Source organism: Argentina anserina, chromosome 5 (assembly GCF_933775445.1).
Source record: "Argentina anserina chromosome 5, drPotAnse1.1, whole genome shotgun sequence".
Classification (NCBI taxonomy): Eukaryota; Viridiplantae; Streptophyta; class Magnoliopsida; order Rosales; family Rosaceae; genus Argentina; species Argentina anserina.
The window spans coordinates 6,740,557-6,755,374 of NC_065876.1; the positions used below are offsets into that span (position 1 = coordinate 6,740,557).

Genomic DNA, 14,818 nt, shown 5'->3' on the forward strand with positions numbered 1-14,818 from the left:
CATTTCCTGAAAGGTCTTGATACTAAACATAACAATGCGAAGGGGGAATTGCTCCGCCAGACTGAGCCACCTAGCTTAATTACAGCTTTCACATATATCCGTAAGGATGAATCTCAGCAGAACAGCCTTCATCAGACACAAGTTGAAGTTTCCAGCCTTACTATTCGTGCTAGATCTTCAGCACCGCCCCTTCAGCAAGCCACTTCATCGTCACTTCATCACCGAGGACCACCACCAGGTTTCGGGAATCAGCCCCGCCCTCCTTGCTCTTATTGTCAAGATACAAACCATGCTCGTGCAACCTGTTGGAAGTTGTATCCACACCTTAGGCCCCAAAGGCCTAATTATCGTCCTAAAGCCAAAGCAGCTATTCAACTAGTCCAGGAACCAGATATTTATGGTGTGGTTGGACACGATCATCATACAGCAGGAGGAGTAACACCCACAGCATCAATAGCTGGTCGTGGTAAGATTGGTATGACTTTACATATTTCTCACTTTGGTGGTTTTGATACATGGATTATTGATTCTGGTGCGTCCGATCATATGACTTATGACAAATCTTATTTTACTATATTATCTCCTCCACCAGTACCATATGTTACTAATGCTAATGGTGAGGCATTCCCCGTATTAGGGAAAGGGTCAGTTCGTATTACTCCCACAATAGAGCTTCACAATGTGTTATATGTACCTGCTTTATCTCATCATTTGATATCGGTCCCACAATTAAACACTGAAGCTAAGTGCTCTGTGACATTTTTTCCCATGTATGTGATATTTCAGGATCTTCTCACCGGGGAGTTAATTGGTCGGGGGTATCTACGGGGCAGGTTGTTTCATCTGGATCAGACATATGCGGGAGAGAAACCAGGGGCACAGTCCCGGATCGCTTTACTCTCCACTTCTGATAAGCTAAGTGAAGTTTGGTTATGGCATCGTCGCTTGGGGCATCCTTCATTTAGTGTTATGAAAAAATCCATGCCTACTTTGTTTATTGGTGTGGATGAGTCAGTTTTTCGTTGTGAAACATGTGTTTTAGGCAAGAGTCATCGGTCTACTTATTCCCCTAGTACTTCTAATAAAAGTATCATTCCTTTTGAATTAATTCATTCTGATGTTTGGGGACCCTCCAAAGAGTCTACTGTTTCAGGAATGCAGTATTATGTGTCATTTATTGATGATTGCACACGTCTTTCATGGATTGTCCTTCTGAAAACCAAAAATGAGGTTTTTTCGGCTTTTCAAGCCTTCTATACCATTGTCCAAACACAATATAATGCCACAATAAAAATTTTTCGTTCTGATAATGGGGGGGGAATATGTAAATCGTGTCTTTCAGGAGTTCTTTAACGCACATGGCATTGTTCATCAAACAACGTGTCCTTACACACCTGAGCAGAATGGAGTTTCCGAAAGAAAAAATCGTCATTTACTTGAAATGGCTCGGTGTATTCTCTTTAGTGCCCATATGCCTAAATACCTTTGGGGTGATGCTGTCATAACTTCTGCTCACCTCATTAATCGTCTTCCATCTCGTGTCCTTGAAGGCAAAGTTCCATATGAGGTGCTTGCATCCCATGTTTCCTTACCCTCTTTTCATAATCTTCCCGCCCGTGTTTTTGGTTGTGTTGCTTTTGTCCATCTTCCAAAACATCAGAGGTCTAAGTTGGATGCCCGAGCGGTTAAATGTGTGTTTGTTGGATACGGAGGGCATCAGAAAGGGTACCGGTGCTATCATCCACCTACCAGAAAGTATTATGTTACTATGGATGTTACTTTCTTTGAGGACATGAGCTATTTCACGTCTTCTGATACTGCCCTTCAGGGGGAGATTTCATATTTTGAAGAGCTATATCATGGAAAGGGGGAGACAAGTCAGCCAGGAGATATGGTGACAAATTCGGTTGAGATTACTGATGATTCTGGTATAGTCACTCCAGAGATTCACGTACCAGAAGGTGAGAGTACAACTGCCCCTCCTGCCTCCCCTACTGTTGTTTATACCCCTGACCAACGTTCCCCTGTTACAGAAGATCACTCATCTGAGGTTAGTCATTCTATTAGGGCTAATACTAGTGAAGCTAATAGTAGACAATATGTCTTGCCAAATAGGTCTACTCGAGGTCAGCCAACAAAAACATATGAACCTACCCTTCAGGCTAAAGCTAAGTATCCTGTGGCAAATTTTATGTCTACCAAAAGATTGTCTAAGTCATATGAATCATTTGTGAATCAAATTTCTGCTGTATCAATACCTAACAAAGTGCAGGATGCATTGGGAGATCCAAAATGGAGAAAAGCGATGGAAGAAGAGATGGAAGCATTACAGAAGAACAATACTTGGGAGCTTGTATCTCCACCACATGGCAAGAAGGCAGTGGGATGTCGTTGGGTGTTTACAGTGAAGCATAATCCAGATGGGTCAGTAAGCCGGTATAAAGCACGCCTAGTAGCAAAAGGGTTCACCCAAACATATGGCATAGACTATGATGAGACATTTGCACCTGTTGCAAAGATGAACACTATTCGGGTATTGCTCTCTTTTGCTGCTACTTTAAACTGGTCACTTAGACAATTTGATGTTAAGAATGCATTCCTTCATGGAGAACTTACAGAAGAAGTGTATATGGATCTTCCTCCTGGATATGTGGCAGCTTCTCCAGATAACTTTGTATGCAGATTAAGAAAGTCTTTGTATGGTCTTAAACAGTCTCCTCGTGCTTGGTTTGGAAGATTTTCACAATTCATGAAGAAAATTGGCTACAAGCAGAGTAATTCAGACCACACATTATTTCTCAAACACCAACAAGGGAAGGTAACAGCCCTAATTATATATGTTGACGATATGGTAGTTACTGGTAATGATACTATTGAGATGGATAGATTACAGAAGCAGCTAGCTACAGAGTTTGAGATGAAAGACTTAGGAACACTCAAGTACTTCTTGGGCATTGAGGTAGCCCGGGGAAGTGATGGTATCTATCTATGTCAGAGAAAGTACATCCTTGATCTACTAACAGAAACAGGTATGTTGGATTGCACTCCAATTGATACTCCTATTGAGCAGAACCATCGGTTAGCAGAGTACCCAGATCAGGTGCCTACTGACAAGACTCGTTATCAGAGGATAGTTGGACGCCTGATTTATTTATCACATACCAGACCAGATCTTGCATATGCAGTAAGTGTAGTGAGTCAGTTCATGCATAATCCCAGTATGGATCACATGGATGCTGTTGTGAGGATTTTGAGGTACTTGAAGTCAGCTCCAGGGAGAGGAGTGATGTTTTCTAAACACAACAATATCATTAAGGTTTGTGGTTTCACAGATGCAGACTGGGCTGGAAATATTACAGATCGGAGATCCACATCAGGGTATTTTACCTTTGTTGGAGGTAATCTTGTTACTTGGAAGAGTAAGAAACAAAAGGTGGTAGCTCGATCTAGTGCTGAAGCAGAATACAGAGGTATGGCTCAGGGAGTATGCGAGTTGTTATGGCTTAGAAATTTGCTACAAGATTTGGGTGTTAAGCCTAAGTGTGCTATGCAGCTGTACTGTGACAACAAGGCAGCTATTGATATTTCACAGAATCCTGTACAACATGATCGTACAAAGCATGTGGAGGTTGATCGTCACTTTATAAAGGAGAAGCTAGATGCTGAGACCATTAGCTTTCCTTTTGTTCCTTCAGAAGATCAACTTGCAGATATACTCACAAAAGGAGTGTCTAAGAAGGCTTTTTATGACTCACTTAGCAAATTGGGCATGGTCGATGTGTATGCACCAACTTGAGGGGGAGTGTTAGCATGAGTCAAATATTAGCACCGGATCTCACCAACCAAGCCGTAGTAATTGACAAATTATCTTTGGTTTCATACTTGTTAATTGGTAGCCTAGAATCCTATAAATACCATGTAATTATTCATATCGAATATAAGTGATTGTAGCTTATTCTACTATTTTAGTCTCTATTTTGATAGTGATAATGTGTTGAGGCTCGTGGATAATGATCCTGACATTTCAAGTCTTTACTGGCCTACTCCTGGTCTTACTGTGTATAAGAATGATAGAACAGATTACAACAATAGCAGAATTGCTGTTTTTGATGATTTAGGTAGATTTCTGTCAAGTGATAAATTGCAGTTTAGTGCTAGTGACATGGGTTTGGGGCCGAAAAGGCGGTTGTCAATAGATTATGATGGAAATTTGAGACTCTATAGTCTAAATTCAACCGGTTTTTGGCTGGTGACATGGTAGGCTGTCATTAGAAAGTGTAGGATTCATGGGATTTGTGGGAGAAATGGGATTTGCGTTTATACACCAGAGCCTAAATGTTCATGTCCTCCTGGCTATGAGGTGTTGGATATAACAAAGGTTGCAAGCCTAAGTTTAACCTTACATGCTCAGAGCCGGTAAAATTTGTAGAGGTTTCAAATGTGGACTTCTATGGATTTGATCTCAATTTTAGTACCTCCATTACATTTGAGGCCTGCAAAAAACTCTGTCTAGACGATTGCAGGTGTCAAGCATTTCGTTATAAACTAGCAGTAAACTCAACGACTTTGTGTTTCACAAAAGGTTTCCTATACAATGGGCAAAAGTCTCCAGAGTTCCCAGGCAAGTTATACTTCCAACTACCTCTTACTGTGGAAACATCACTACCTGTCAAGCTGAATGTGACTGAGTCATGCATGAACAATGCGACCATGAAAATGACAGTAGGTGCTGCTTCAATGTACGACAAAGCTACCAAAAGGGTGAGATGGGTATATCTGTATTCCTTTGCTTCTACACTTGGTTTAGTTGAATTTCTTTTCATAGTATCAGATTGGTGATTACTTTTCCAAAGACATGATGCTGTCGCTCCCATCTTACAAGATGACTTTCGTCGGATTTCGATCAAGTCATTTCAGAATGTATCTCTATTCCGAGCTCAAGAAGGCAACTCAAAACTTCAAGGAAGAGTTGGGAAGAGGGGCTTCTGGAGCTGTGTAAAGGGTCCTAGAAGACAAAAGAGTTGTAGCTGTCAAGAAATTGGGAGATATTTATCACGGAGAGAATGTGTTCTTGGCAGGGCCGGCATGGATTGAGATTTTGTTTATGTTCTTTGTTGAAGTTTATCAAGACATAGGAGGTCATGTTTTTTGACTCCTCATTTGTTAAATAAATAAATAAAGGTTTAACAAAAAAAAATCTAGGGCCTCAACAATATTTTTTATATGCTTGCATTTTAAAAAGAAAACAATTAAGAAGAAAATTCTTTTTAATTATGCATGAGTTATGTAATAGTCACTGATTATATCTCTCTATTTCTTATTATAATGCATAAATTATGCAATAAACATTATAACTCTCTTTCTTATTACATTTTTTCCATCAATCATTGAGGCAAAAATCTTCTTAATTCATGGTTTTTCTTTCTTAATCTAAGGCACACAGGGCCAGCCTGCCCAGAACACATTCTCTCCGTGATAAATATCTCCCAATTTCTTGACAGCTACAACTCTTTTGTCTTCTAGGACCCTTTACACAGCTCCAGAAGCCCCTCTTCCCAACTCTTCCTTGAAGTTTTGAGTTGCCTTCTTGAGCTCGGAATAGAGATACATTCTGAAATGACTTGATCGAAATCCGACGAAACTCACGAAAGTCATCTTGTAAGATGGGAGCTACAGCATCATGTCTTTGGAAAAGTAATCACCAATCTGATACTATGAAAAGAAATTCAACTAAACCAAGTGTAGAAGCAAAGGAATACAGATATACCCATCTCACCCTTTTGGTAGCTTTGTCGTACATTGAAGCAGCACCTACTGTCATTTTCATGGTCGCATTGTTCATGCATGACTCAGTCACATTCAGCTTGACAGGTAGTGATGTTTCCACAGTAAGAGGTAGTTGGAAGTATAACTTGCCTGGGAACTCTGGAGACTTTTGCCCATTGTATAGGAAACCTTTTGTGAAACACAAAGTCGTTGAGTTTACTGCTAGTTTATAACGAAATGCTTGACACCTGCAATCGTCTAGACAGTTTTTTGCAGGCAGTGGTTCTGGGCAGAAGTAACCACAATCGGGAAGATCCATCACATGAATCTTGTTGTTAGTGCGATTCACTTTAGCTACTTTAGCATGATTGATTCCGTAAATCACGGGAGTGATTCACTGAGGAAATCAAGGCAACAATTGTCATCAAAAGTACTTTAGTTAGCTTATATAGGTCAGTTTGATGTTGTATAGAATGAATTAAGTGATCAAGTAATATAACCAAGTTATTCAATTTGGTATCAGAGCTATGCTCTGTTTTTACCTGGGTTTGTTGTTTGCAGTTTTTTGATGCTAAGCCGCCGAGCTTGCTGCCTTGGAGCACACACTGCCGACAACGTCAGCAACCTTGCAACTCGGCGACGTCACCTCCCTTCCTCGGAGCAGTCTCCCACAGCAACGAAACCAGTCGGAATACCCGACCGTTCCCCGGCAGAGTCGACTCCGACGAGCGCCGATCTCCCCGCTGCTGCAGACCTTTCCACCGGCGGCATCTTCTCGACGCCTTGACGAGCGCCGTCGCCGTTCTCCTTCCAGCGTGCCAAGCCAAACCCGGGTCCGTTTCTTCCGCCGCGCCTTTCATCGCCTGTTGGTGTCAAGGACACCAACTCCAGCTACCATCATCAGATCCCCAGCTACCATCATCAGATCATCATCATCACCATTCGATTCAGTCCGTCCCTTTGATCAAACCTCGATCTGAATCGGTTCTTCGCCGATCGAAAACCCGCTCGTCACCCGAAGTCGTTCCTCCGCTGTTAGACTAGCAGCTGTTGCACCAACTCGATCAGGTTTGCCTCGCCGTCGTAGATCTCCAGCCGCGAACTCTTCATCGCCGCGAACTCTTCATCGCCGCGAACTCTCCATCGCCGCGAACTCACCATCGCCGCGCTCTGCATCTCTCAAGTCGCCGAAGCTTTAAGAATCGAATCGCCACAGATCCGACTCGACCCGACCCGGCCCATATTCAAGCAGCCCGGCCTAGATTCGAGCAGCCCGGTCAACTCAACCCGACCCGGTCAGCTCAACCCGACCCGGTCCGGTTATCTTGAGTCAGTGCCAGTGCACCGACAGTGCCAGTGCACCAGCGACAGATTGTTCTCCATTTCTCGCGTTTGTTTGCTGTCTAAATCCCTGATTTTTTACATTATTCAATGGGTTCCTCCATCGTTGGCCGCGGTCAAATTGGTATGGCTCTTAATATTTCTCACTCTGTTAGTTTTGATACATGGATTATTGATTCTGGTGCATCTGATCATATGACTTATGACCGATCTTATTTCACCGTATTGTCTCATCCACCCGTATCATATGTTACTAATGCTAATGGTGAGGCATTTCCAGTGTTAGGGACTGTGTCCGTTCGTATTACTCCTACCATAGAGATTCACAATGTACTCTATGTACATGCTTTATCTCATCATTTGATATATGTTCCCCAATTAAACGCTGACGCTCAGTGTTCTGTGACATTTTTTCCTATGTATGTGATCTTTCAGGATCTTCTCACCGGACGGGCAATTGGTCGGGGGTATCTGAAGGGCCGGTTGTTTCATCTGGATCTGACATACGCAGGGGAAAAACCAGGGGGACAGTCTCGGACCGCTTTACTCTCAACTTCTGACAAGTTAAGTGAAGTTTGGTTATGGCATCGTCGCTTAGGGCATCCATCTTTTAGTGTTATGAAAAAATCCATGCCTACTTTGTTTATTAGTGTGGACGAGTCTTCTTTGTGTTGTGAGACATGTGTTTTGGGCAAGAGTCATCGATCTACTTATTCCCCTAGTACTTCTACTAAAAGTTTTCTTCATTTTGAATTAATTCATTCTGATGTTTGGGGGTCCTCTAAAGAGTCTACTGTGTCAGGAATGCGATACTTTGTGTCATTTATTGATGATTGCACACGTCTTTCATGGATTGTTCTTCTTAAAAATAAAAATGAGGTTTTTTTAGCCTTTCGTGCCTTCCATACCTCTGTCCAAACACAATATAATGCTACCATTCGAGTTCTTCGTTCTGATAATGGGGGGGAATATGTGAATCATGTCTTTCAGGAGTTCTTTAACACACACAGGATTGTTCATCAAACAACGTGTCCTTACACACCTGAGCAAAATGGAGTTTCTGAAAGAAAAAATCGTCATTTACTTGATATGGCTCGGTGTATTCTTTTTAGTGCCCACATGCCTAAATACCTTTGGGGTGATGTTGTCATTACTTCCGCCCACCTTATTAATCGTCTTCCATCTCGTGTCCTTCAAGGGAAAGTTCCCTATGAGGTACTTGCATCTCATGTTAAAATACCATCTTTTCATAATCTTCATGCCCGTGTTTTCGGTTGTGTTGCTTTTGTTCATCTTCCGCAACATCAGCGTTCTAAGTTAGATGCCCGAGCAGTTAAATGTGTGTTTGTTGGGTACGGAAGCCATCAGAAATGGTACCGGTGCTATCATCCCCCTACTCGGAAGCACTATGTCACTATGGATGTTACCTTTTTTGAGGACATGAGTTATTTTTCCTCTTCTGATACTGCTCTTCAGGGGGAGAATTCATATTTTGAAGAGCTGTATCATGGAGAGTGGGAGACAAATGAACCAGTCGATATGGTAACAGGTTCCGTTGAGATTACCAAGGTATCAGCCACACAGGCACCACCGGAGGTCGTCACTCAAGAGATTCAGACACCAGAACCTGACAACACAACTGCCCCTCATGTATCCCGTACTACTGTTTATACCCCTGACCAATGCTCTCCTAGTACAGAAGATCACTCATATGAGGTTAGTCATTCTATTCAGGCTAATCGTAGACAATATGTTTTGCCAAATAGGTCTACTTGAGGTCAACCAACAAAAAAATATGAATCTACCCTTCAGACTAAAGCCAAGTATCCGGTGGCCAATTTCATATCTACCAAAAGGTTATCTAAGTCATATGAGTCATTTGTGAATCAAATATCTACTGTATCAGTACCTAACAAAGTGCATGATGCATTGGGAGATCCAAAATGGAGGAAATCAATGGAAGAAGAGATTGAAGCATTACAAAAGAACAATACTTGGGAGCTTGTACCTCCACCATATGGCAAGAAGACTGTAGGATGTCGATGGGTGTTTACAGTGAAGCACAATCCAGATGGGTCTGTAAGCCGGTATAAAGCACGCCTAGTAGCAAAGGGGTTCACCCAGACATATGACATAGACTATGATGAGACATTTGCACATGTTGCAAAGATAAACACTATCCAGGTATTGCTCTCTATTGCTGCTAACTTGAACTGGCCACTTAGGCAGTTTGATGTTAAGAATGCATTTCATTCATGGAGAACTAACAGAGGAAGTATACATGGATCTTCCGCCTCGATATGTGGCAGCTTCTCCCGATAACTTTGTATGCAGATTGAGGAAGTCTTTATATGGTCTTAAACAGTCTCCTCGTGCTTGGTTTGGAAGATTCTCATAATTTATGAGGAAAATTGGATACACGCAGAGTAATTCAGACCACACATTATTTCTCAAACACCAACAAGGGAAGGTAACAGCCCTAATCATATATGTTGACGATATGGTAGTTACTGGTAATGATACTATTGAGGTGGACAAATTACAAAAGCAGCTAGCCACAGAGTTTGAGATGAAGGACCTAGGTACACTCAAGTACTTCTTGGGTATTGAGGTAGCCCGGGGAAGTGATGGTATCTATCTGTGTCAGAGGAAGTACATCATTGATCTACTAACAGAGACATGTATGTTAGATTGCACTCCAATTGATACTCCTATTGAGCAGAACCATCGGTTAGTATAGTACCCAGATCAAGTGCCCACTGATAAAACTCGTTATCAGAGGCTAGTTGGACGTCTGATTTATTTGTCACATACCAGGCCAGATGTTGCATATGCAGTAAGTGTAGTGAGTCAGTTCATGCATAATCCGAGTGTGGATCACATGGATGCTGTTGTGAGGATTTTGAGGTACTTGAAGCCAGCTCCAGGGAGAGGAGTAATGTTTTCTAATCACAACAATATCCTTGAGATTTGTGGCTTCACAGATGCAGACTGGGCTGGAAATATTACCGATCGGAGGTCCACATCAGGATACTTTACCTTTGTTGGAGGCAATCTTGTTACGTGGAGGAGTAAGAAACAAAATGTGGTAGCTCGATCTAGTGCTGAAGCAGAATACAGAGGTATGGCTCAGGGAGTGTGTGAATTGTTATGGCTTAGAAATTTGCTACAAGATTTGGGTATTAAGCTTAAGAGTGCTATGCAGCTGTACTGTGACAACAAGGCAGCTATTGATATTTCACATAATCCTATGCAATATGATCGTACAAAACATGTGGAGGTTGATCGTCACTTTATAAAGGAAAAGCTAGACGCGAAGGTCATTAGTTTTCCTTTTGTTCCTACAGAAGAGCAACTTGCAGATATGCTCACAAAAGGAGTGTCTAAACAGGCTTTTTATGACGCACTTAACAAGTTGGGCATGGTTGATGTATATGCGCCAACTTGAGGGGGAGTGTTAGTGCGATTCACTTTAGCTACTTTAGCATGATTGACTCCGTAAATCACGGGAGTGATTCACGGAGGAAATCAAGGCAACAATTGTCATCAAAAGTACTTTAGTTAGCTTATATGGGTCAATTTGATGTTGTATAGAATGAATTAAGTGATCAAGTAATATAACCAAGTTATTCAATTCTTCTGAGAACATGGGGATTCTGTTCAGATAATAAACATAGGCTCCTGATCACTGAGTACATTGAAAATGGATCTTTGGACAAGCATCTGTTCCCTCCAAGTTTTCTTGCATGGAAAGAAAGGTTTAAAGTTGCATTAGGGATAGCTAAAGGTTTGGCCTATCTTCACCATGAGTGTCTAGAGTGGATTATACATTGTGATGTGAAGCCTGAAAATGTACTACTAGACAGTAATTTTGAACCAAAGATTGCAGATTTTGGACTTTCAAAGTTATCGCAGAGAGGCAGCCGCGGTGCACAGTTCTCTCATATGAGAGGAACAAAAGGGTACATGGCCTCAGAGTGGGCTTTGAACCTTCCAATCACTGCAAATTTGCAAAAGTTGATGTGTACAGTTATGGAGTGATGATTCTAGAGATAGTTAGGGGTGTTCGGCTTTCAAGTTGGGTGATGTAGGATGACGAGGAGATAGAGACAGAGCTGACAAGGTTTGTAAGGGAAGCAAAACAAAGAATTCAATATGGAGAAGAATCGTGGATAGAGGATATGATATATTTTATTATAAATTATAATATTTTGCCGGTGTCATAGCACGACCTACGGGAAGCTGACTCACTTGGATCCAAGATTGGATGGTGAATACATCAGGAGTCAAGCTGCAAAGATGGTTGAGATTGGCGCTTATTGTGTGGAGGAAGATAGGTCTAAAAGACCAACAATGGATGCAGTTGTACAAATGTTGCTAGAATGTTAAAGGTGAATCTCTATATTCATTCTCCAAAAATAAAGCAGCACTTAAGCTGTATGCTGTTGATTTCTTTTCTTGGTTTGGTAAGAACTACAAGTTGTACTACTGTTGCTTGTGATGAATTTCGGTGTTTGACACTGTTTCTTTAGTTCACTGAAACTTTTTTAGTAATACTCGTAATGAAAGTTTATTTAGCACTGGTCTCAATTATGACACTTGTAATTGAAGCCCATCTTCTTCAGCTTAGTGAAATCACTTTTGCTTCCTTCACTTGATCTGAACTGAATTCAACAAAACGTAGAAAAAAATTGGAAACATTCATGCGTTAACTACGAGTATACTAACACTGTTCTACGTTGAATCTTTTTTTCTTTAATAGATTGGCGGGCAACAACACAACAGAATCTTTTATATATCTGTTGTACTATTGAAATGCTTAAATGCATTTCGAAAATTTGAGATGCTTATTGTATATAAGAATATTGAAGTTGAAATGCTTATTGTGTATGAGAAATTTTATCTTCTTCCTTGATGCAAAAGCTAGCTGGAATGTCATGTAAACAATTCTGCAATTCAACTCTTCCTTCAGTCTTCAATCTTCTTCGCTAAAATTGGCATTGACCTTCTATACACAGTATATACTAATATACGTCCTCTGTGATGTTCAAGAATTACAACAATACTTGAAACTTCAAAAATGGGGTAGATCATCAAGCTGTTATACCCCCAAGTTCCATACTCTTCTTATTTTCTTTTTCATCACCGTGTTTTTCTACTCTCCTACAACTGCAAAAATTTACTACACATTACAGAGAGGCTCTTTTATCTCAGTGAAACATGATGTATCAGACTTCCTGACCTCCTCAGACAACTCTTTCACATGTGGCTTCTATGGTGTTGGCACAAATGCCTACTGGTTCTCCATCTGGTTTACCAACACCATTGATAGAACCGTAATCTGGATGGCCAACAGAGACCGACCCGTTAACAGCTTAGGCTCCAGAGTCACACTGACCCCAGATGGCTCCATGGTCTTGACAGATGTGGATGTCACACAAGTCTGGTCTCCCATCCTCAAATTTGCTGAAAAGGTTGAGCCTTTGAATTCTGGAAACCTTGTTCTGAGGGGCCTGCAAGGTGAAATCTTATGGCAAAGCTTCGATTTTCCTACTGATACTCTTCTCCCTAACCAACTTCTTACCAAAGACATGAAGTTGGTGTCTAATAAGTTAGGGAGTAGTAACTTTGGTAGTGGCTATTATAATCTCCATTTTGGTAGTGATAATGTGTTGCGGCTCTTATATGATGGTCCTGACATTTCAAGTCTCTACTGGCCTAATCCAGCTAATGTTGTGTATACCAATGGTAGAACAAACTATAACAGTAGCAGAATTGTTTTTTTTTTTTTATGATTTAGGTAAATTTTTGTCTAGTCATCAATTGAAGTGTAGCGCAATTGACTTTGGTTTGGGGCCATGGAGGCGGTTGACTATAGATTATGATGGGAATTTGAGACTCTATAGTCTAAATTCAACAGGGTTTTGGGTGGTGACATGGGAAGCTGTCAAACAGGTGTGTAGAGTTCATGGGGTTTGTGGGAGAAATGGGATTTGTGTTTATACACCAGAGCCTAAATGTTCATGTCCTCCTGGCTAAGAGGTGTTGGACAAAACTAACTGGAACAAAGGTTGCAAGCCTAAGTTCAACCTCACATGCTCAAAGTCAGTGAAATTTGTAGTGCTTCCAAATGTGGACTACTATGGATTTGATCTCAATTTTAGTGCCTCCATTACCTTTGAAGCTTGCAAAAAACTGTGCGTAGATGACTGCCGGTATCAAGCATTTCGTTACAGGCTAGCACAAAAATCAGTCAGTACTTTGTGTTGTACAAACGATGCTCTTTTCAACGGGCGCAAGTCTTCGTATTTTCCAGGCATCTTATACATGAAAGTACCTCTTAGTGTGAATACATCATCACCTACCAAACTCAGAGTGACTAATTCATGCATGGCCAACGAGACCAAGGCTGTGACAGTAGGTTCTGCTTCAATGTATGACAAAGCAACCAAAAGGGTGAAACGGGTGTATCTGTATTCTTTTGCTTATCCAGTTGGTGTGGTTGAATTTCTTTTCATAGTATCAAGTTGGTGGTTACTTTTTCGTAGACATGGCGCTGTAGCTCCCACCTTGCATGATGACTTTCGTCGAATTTCAAGTCATTTCAGAATGTATCTATAATTCTATATTCCGAGCTCAAGAAGGCAACTCAAGACTTCAAGGAAGAGCTGGGAAGAGGGGCCTCTGGAACTGTGTACAAGGGTGTTCTAGAAGACAAAAGAGTTGTAGCTGTCAAGAAATTGGAAGATATCTATCATGCAGAAGATGTGTTTCGGGCAGAAGTGAGCACAATCGGAAAAATCCATCACATGAATCTAGTGAGAACATGGGGATTCTGTTCAGAAAATAACTATAGGCTACTGATTACTGAGTTCATCGAAAATGGTTCGTTGGACAAGCATTTGTTCCCTCCAAGTTTTCTTGCATGGAAAGAAAGGTTTAAAGTTGCAATGGGGATAGCTAAAGGTTTGGCCTATCTTCACCATGAGTGTCTAGAGTGGGTTATACACTGATGTGAAGCCTGAAAATGTATTTTTAAACAGTAATTTTCAGCCAATTATTGCTGATTTTGGGCTTGCAAGTTGCAAAGTTATCTCAGAGAGGCAGCCGGGGACAACAGTTCTCTAGAATGAGGGGAACAAAAGGGTACATGGCTCCGGAGTGGGCTTCTAACCTTCCAATCACTGCAAAAGTTGATGTGTTCAGTTATAAAGTGATGATTCTAGAGATTGTAAAAGGTATTCGGCTTTCAGGATGGGTGATGGAGGATGATGAGGAGATAGAAACAGAGATGACAAAATTTATCAGAGTAGCCATACATAGAATTCAACATGGAGAATAGTCATGGATAGAAAATATATTGCTTCTCAAAAAAAATAGAGGATATATTGGATCCAAGGTTGGATGGTGAATACAGCAGGAGCCAAGCAGCAAAGATGGTTGAGATTGGTATTTCCTGTGTGGAGGAAGATAGGGCTAAAAGACCAACAATGGATGCAATTGTACAAATGTTGCTAGAATGTTAAAGGTGAGTCTCTAAATTCATTCTAAGTTGACAGTCTTTTTTGGTTTGGGTATTACTACTGTTGCTCTGGTAGAAGTTCAAGGTTTTGTCAAGTAATACTTGTAATGAGAGTTCCTTAGCTTTTATCACTCATCTCAATTATAAGCGTTGAGATTAAAGTTATCCTTCTGTTTTAAATTTCCAGTG

The 14,818-nt window shown here is 41.1% G+C and overlaps 1 pseudogene; it reads left to right on the top strand.

Annotated features, from left to right (window-relative positions):
- Positions 1 to 10,677: 10,677 nt before the first annotated feature.
- LOC126795400 (putative receptor protein kinase ZmPK1) lies at positions 10,678 to 14,633 on the top strand (annotated as a pseudogene).
- The last annotated feature ends 185 nt before the right edge of the window (positions 14,634 to 14,818 follow it).